A 6,434-nucleotide genomic window follows, 5' to 3' on the forward strand; every position below is an offset into this window, starting at 1 on the left:
ATATGTCACCATGTTATCATGCTTAACACTGAGAATTTGAATAATTGTAATGTGATGATCAGATGCAGATATCTAAATCAAAGAATATGGGCGGTTTGCGGGTGGATTATGTATTTTTAATAGTGGATTCGGGTGACTCAAAGTGCACCAGATTAATGAATTTATCTTTAAAATGTACAAAATTGTCTTACGGGGGTGGGGGGGGGGTACATGCCCCCAGACCCCAGTAGAGGTACCAGGCTCCACCCACAAAAATGATGTAGGAAACACATTAGGCTATATGATGATGTATGAAAAATACTCATTTAATTACCTTATTATTAAAACACATTATTAGGATTTTACCACCTCCGCCTCATTTTCATAAATATATAAATATAGCTGCGAGCAGCGATGGAGGGCCCAAGTCGGTGACACTGCCACCCCGGGCACCAGGGTGGCGGTGCCACCGGCTTCACAAAAACTTAAGAATATATATTGTAAACAGCTTTTGTCAATAAATTATGGAGGGATTATTGGGTCAGATTTAAAACTAAAAGTCTGAAATGAAAACTAAAAGTCTATATTTGAAACTAAAAGTCTAAGTCGAAAACTAAAAGTCTAAGTCGAAAATGAATTTGGTATTTAGGACTGGGCATTTGGTATTTAGGATTGGGCATTTGGCATTTAGGATTGGGCATTTTGTATTTAGGATTTGGCATTTGGTCATTTAGCCATTTAGGATTTAGGATTGGGCATTTAGGGATTTAGGATTGGGAATTTGGTATTTAGGATTGGGCATTTAACCATTTAGCCATTTAGGATTGGGAATTTGGGGATTTAAGATTGGGCATTTGAGGATTGAGGATTGTATGCAAATAAGGATGCGTGGCCCAAATACTGGAGGCTGGGTTTGAAATGGCTGGTGCGCAGAGGCACCTTATGGACAGCAGAGGAAGCTCCCAGTGCTAAGGAGAGCAAACAGAGCAAACAGAGCGAGTGAGCAGGGCTGGAGCGAGGACTGTACTTTATGTAGTAAGGGATAATGTATAGCGAGGCGGTTGTTATAGCGAATAACAACCCCGACAGGCTGAACTTGAATCAGCCTGTCGTCGGGGTTGTTATTCGCTATAACAACCGCCTCGCTATACATTATCCCACTTATTACATGGCTACCTACAAAATACATAAATCATTTGACACAAAATATTGATTTAAAAAGGAGTTTATTGATTTAAAAACGATTGTATTGCTTTCGCTAAAGAAATTAGTCCGTCCCGCGTCCATAGCAACGCTCTGTTTTTCATGGCAACGGTGTGTTATACTTCGCAGCGGTCTGTTATCAAGAAATAACAGACCGAATACTACATTGGGATTCAACCAAGCCAAGTAAAAAAAAAATAAAAAAAAAAAAATATATATATATATATATATATATATATATATATATTAATGCAACGCATCAGAAAAAACAAGGTTAGGAAACAGTAACTGTACGTTCACAACGCCGCCGACTTGAGCTGCTAAGAAGCTCTGGCCGCCCTGTCAAGGACGTTTGTCAAAAAGTACGGGGAAGCTTGTTGACGCTTGTTGACAATGACAACGGTTGTTGATAGTGAGTGCGCGCGCGCAGATCTATTGTAACAGTACACAGTACACAGTGATATTGTGAAAGCCGTGGCAAGAGACAAGCAGCTTCTTTATTACTATAGGCTACCTGTGTGCTTAGGTGGTTCCTATCATTATCGGATTAATTGCACAGTTTAAAGGAATAGTTCACTTTAAAATGAAAATTCTGTCATCATATACTCACCCTCACCCTTTATGAATTTCTTTCTTCTGCTGAACAGAAAGGAAGAATATCAGTAACCAGACAGTTTCTGGGTCCCATTGACTTCCATAGTAGGAAACAAAATATACTTTGGAAGTCAATGAGACCCAGAAACTGTCTGGTTACTGATATTCTTCTAAATATCTTCCTTTGTATTCAGCAGAAGAAAGAAATGCATACAGGTTTGAAACAACATGAGGGTGAGTATATGATGACAGAATTTTCATGTTAAAGTGAACTACTCCTTTAACCATCATAGAGTGAAATTTTATCATTTGCATGTCAGTTTAACAAGGGCGCGCTTGACAGGGCATATATAAGAACGAGCAGAGAGAGAGAGAGAGAGAGGGAGAGAGAGAGAGAGAGAGAGAGAGAGAGAGGGAGAGAGAGAGAGAGAGAGAGCCCCAGCCGCGCGCGCACACTCACTAATAATAATAGTTATTCTCGTCGTCAGACCGATAGCACTCCTTTCACTGGTGACTTTGTGTGTGAGGCCACATAAATGTTACAACGCTGTCATTAAGTTGAAGTTATCATTGTAAAGTACAGTCCTCGCTCCAGCCCTGCTCACTTGCTCTGTTTGGTTTCATTACAGTGCTCCTGAGCATTGGGAGCTTCCTCTGCTGTCCATAAGGTGCCTCTGCGCACCAGCCATTTCAAACCCAGCCTCCAGTATTTGGGCCACGCCTCCTTATTTGCATACAATCCTCAATCCTAAAATGCCCAATCCTAAATCCCCAAATTCCCAATCCTAAATCCTAAATGGCTAAATGATTAAATGCCCAATCCTAAATAACAAATTCCCAATCCTAAATCCCTAAATGCCCAATCCTAAATGGCTAAATGACCAAATGCCAAATCCTAAATACCAAATGCCCAATCCTAAATACCAAATGCCCAATCCTAAATACCAAATTCATTTTTGACTTAGACTTTTAGTTTTCGACTTAGACTTTTAGTGTCAAATTTAGACTTTTAGTTTTCGTTTAAGACTTTTAGCTTTATGCTGCGCAAACGCGAAATTGCTTTAAAATTCGCGCCTGCCGCGTCTAGTTATACGCGTGACCACTTTGCGTGCATTCGCGCGTCAAGAGCGAAATTGACGCGCGTAAAATCAAAAGTTTGAAGCGAAATTTAAGGTTTCGCAGGTTTCGAAACTTTCGCCTCTGACGCGCGTAAATTTCGCTTCAAACTTTTGATTTTTTGAATGAACACAAAGTGGTCAAGCGTATAAATAGACGCGGCAGGCGCGAATTTGACGTGCTATTCGCGTCCGGTGTGAACGCACAGTAATGCTGCGTTCACACCAAACGCAAATATGCGTCTGGCGCGAGTGATTTCAATGTTAAGTCAATGGTAAGACGCGTTTACGCGCGTCTAGAGGTCTTGCTGCGCGAATGTGGCGTTTAGCGCGGCGCTGTTGACGCGAATTGAGCGTCTGGCGCATTACGCGCGTTAAGCGCGAATTGTGCTTTTGTGCATTCACGCGTTTGACGCGAATTTGCGTCTGCCGCCCGAGTTGAAAAATCTGAACTTCTGCGTCAATTCGCGCCGCGTTAACCAATCAGAAGCCTGCTTGCTGCTGTCACGTGGTGAACTTACAGTTTATAATGTTATTTTATGTTTGGCCTCAATACATTATTTTGTAATATGACTAAAATGCACAACAATGCAAATCTTTCACATAAAAACTCGATTTCAATATGAGAGGTACTCATTTTGTACTGAATGCTATTTATTCCATATCTATTCTAGATTATATGAAACTTTATTAATCTAATGTAAAGACAACAAACACAATTTAGTGTATAAAAACTTGTAAAAAAAAAATCACAGGACAGGTTTCAATTTTGGAGGCTGCCTCCATTTATTTTTTAAAAACAAAAATAAATGACAGATTAGTGCGGGCGAGGGTGAACCTCGCGCCGGGCTGTACAGCGCGGGCTCGTCATTCAGCGACCACTCGAGGCCGAGGCCTATACGGCCTCGTCAGCGTCCTCGCCGTTAGGTCCACCAAACCTACCTCCTGGAGCAAATTGTGAAACTCCTGAAACCGGAGGGTTTGGTGGACCCAAGTACAGCGACGATGTCCCCTACGCAGCTGTTTCTGCTCTCCAGAGCATATACGAGCGGTGACTCTCTCGATTAATGCTAATGCTAATGCTCGATAAACATCTAAAAAAGATGTCCGCCAACAGGTTTCGAAACTTTCGCCTCCGGATTTCGCCTCTGACGCGCGTAAATTTCGCTTCAAACTTTTGATTTTACGCGCGTCAATTTTGCTCTTGACGCGCGAATGCACACAAAGTGGTCACGCGTATAGACGCGGCAGGCGCGGATTTTGACGCATATTCGCGTTTGGTGTGAACGCAGCATAACAGTGTACTCTCCATATGCTTGCAGATGCTCATCCAGTTCTGCTGGTGAGAAATATGCAGACCTCTTTTTGTCTGGCGCTGTTGTCATGGTGACTCATAATATCTGCGCTCCACTGATAATGGCTTTTTATAGTTGTGGTGCACGCGCTTAACTTTCAGAGTCAGTCAACTCAGAGTTGATTGAACTAACTAATTTCAGCTGTTCTGTAACCGAAAACTCAACTCAGAGTTCAAGTTTTAACTCAGAGTTGGTTGAACCTCCTTTCTGAAACAGGCCCCAGGTGTGACGCAAACCAGTAACCAAGGCAACAGACACAGTAATCAAACAAGACGGGAAAACTAGAACAAGGGAAACATGCTCGACACAGAACATGACCCTGAGCGAGCGGGTCGCACACCGGACGCGCAGCTCAGCGCCGCGCCGCGCCACGTCTAGGACAACTCTCACCTGAAAATCCGATAACATCAGCAATTTTCTGATTTCTGTAAATAAATATAAAACTAAATGTATATTGCAGCACAGGGTGAAGTCCGTATATACATTAACTACGATTTGAGACAAATAAATGTAAATTTAATATAAAACTATGTAAATGGCACTCTGTGGCGCGGCAGGATTTTGAACACGGTCCTGAGCCGTTGCTGGGCGCTGCGGACAGACGCCGAAAGGCCCTGCCGGTGTGTGTACTCTCATAGAGAATTGAAGCTGTGTCCTAAAGTGAAGGCTGCGTCCTTCGAAGGCCGTATTTGAAGGCCGGATGGCCGTATTTGAAGGCCGATTGCGTCACCGTGGCGCGACGAAGGACGTCCCAATTCAAAGGCTGCATCCTTGGAAGATCGCATTTGAAGGCCGATTGCGTCATCGCCCTGCGACGAAGGCTACCCTGATTCTAAAGTGACACCAAATGCACCCTTCGTTTCCCCGTGAAAAGAAGGATACATCAATGGACACTTAGCGGCCTATCCTACCCTATTCTACCCCATAAGTCATTGTGCGTCGTTGATGACAGCATTTATTTATTCATTTTTAAAGGCAGCTGAGACTAGAGTTCGGTGGTGGACAGCAAATTCACATTTAAATGTAAGTATTATGTTTTCATTTACTCAAATAGCTAGCGAAACTAGAGTTAAAGTTTCTTATAAACTTCTTCTTAACTCCTTCGTCACCATTGCGTGGCTACATTTATCAGGTAGTTTTAGGCAAAACTTGTGGTATAATATTAGTTTAACGACCTATTTGTAATATTTGCACTTGTGTAGGCTATTATAAGAAATATCACTCACCCAATAAAGCCCAAAACAATAAGAAAAGCAGTAGATAAGGCAATGGGGTTTCACTTGTATGTGTTTTTGTAGTGCTGTCATGCAAGCTATGTGGTTTTAACCAAATTTTAGTATACAGATATATGATTTCTTAAAGGTCCCATGACATGAAATTTTCACTTTCTGAGGTTTTTTAACATTAATATGAGTTCCCCTAGCCTGTATATGGTCCCCAAGTTTCTAGAAATTTCAATCGGTGTAAATCGAGCTTTTGCTATCTTTCTCTGCCTTTGAGAAAATGGAAGCTCAATCGCGCTGATCTTGAATCTCCTCCTTATGACGTTATAAGGAGGAATGTTACCTCCCCTTTCTCTGCTTTGCCCGCCCAGAGAATATTTTCCGCCCATGAGAAAATGAGCTAGGAAGGAAGTAGGAACGCGCGCGCGCGATTTTAGTTTGTCCACGAGAGATATCATGGCTTTTGAGCGAGCGAAGCATAATAATTGCTCAATAATTGGATGTACAAATGAACACCGAAGGGTTAATACAGAGCTGGGCTTGCTGGACGTCTGAAACTAAAGTCTGGATCACTCTCTTTGGCTCAGCTACACACCTCGGAACAGTAAGTCAACTAATGATATAAGTGTGTTGCTTTACTGTTTATGGTTGCCTAGACTGTTACACGTAGAATGTGGCTGTCACATTAGCTATGCAGCTATGCAGTTTATGTGTGTGAATACACACACTGTAACGCGAGTGTTGTACACGTCTTTGTTACTTGGATAACCGTTTTCCTGTTGGTTATACGGCGCGCGCGATATCCGCATTTCAAGATCGCAGAGCTTGATGATGTAATTGTAATAAGATAAATTACAGATGTTACAGATCTCTCATGAAAAGGCAACAGTAGGTTAGCGTTAGCTACATGATAATAACTGTAAACCATCCGAATAAAGTACCGTATCCAGACATAATATTTTAAA

Source organism: Squalius cephalus, assembly GCF_949319135.1.
Source record: "Squalius cephalus genome assembly, chromosome: 13".
In the NCBI taxonomy this organism is placed as follows: Eukaryota; Metazoa; Chordata; class Actinopteri; order Cypriniformes; family Leuciscidae; genus Squalius; species Squalius cephalus.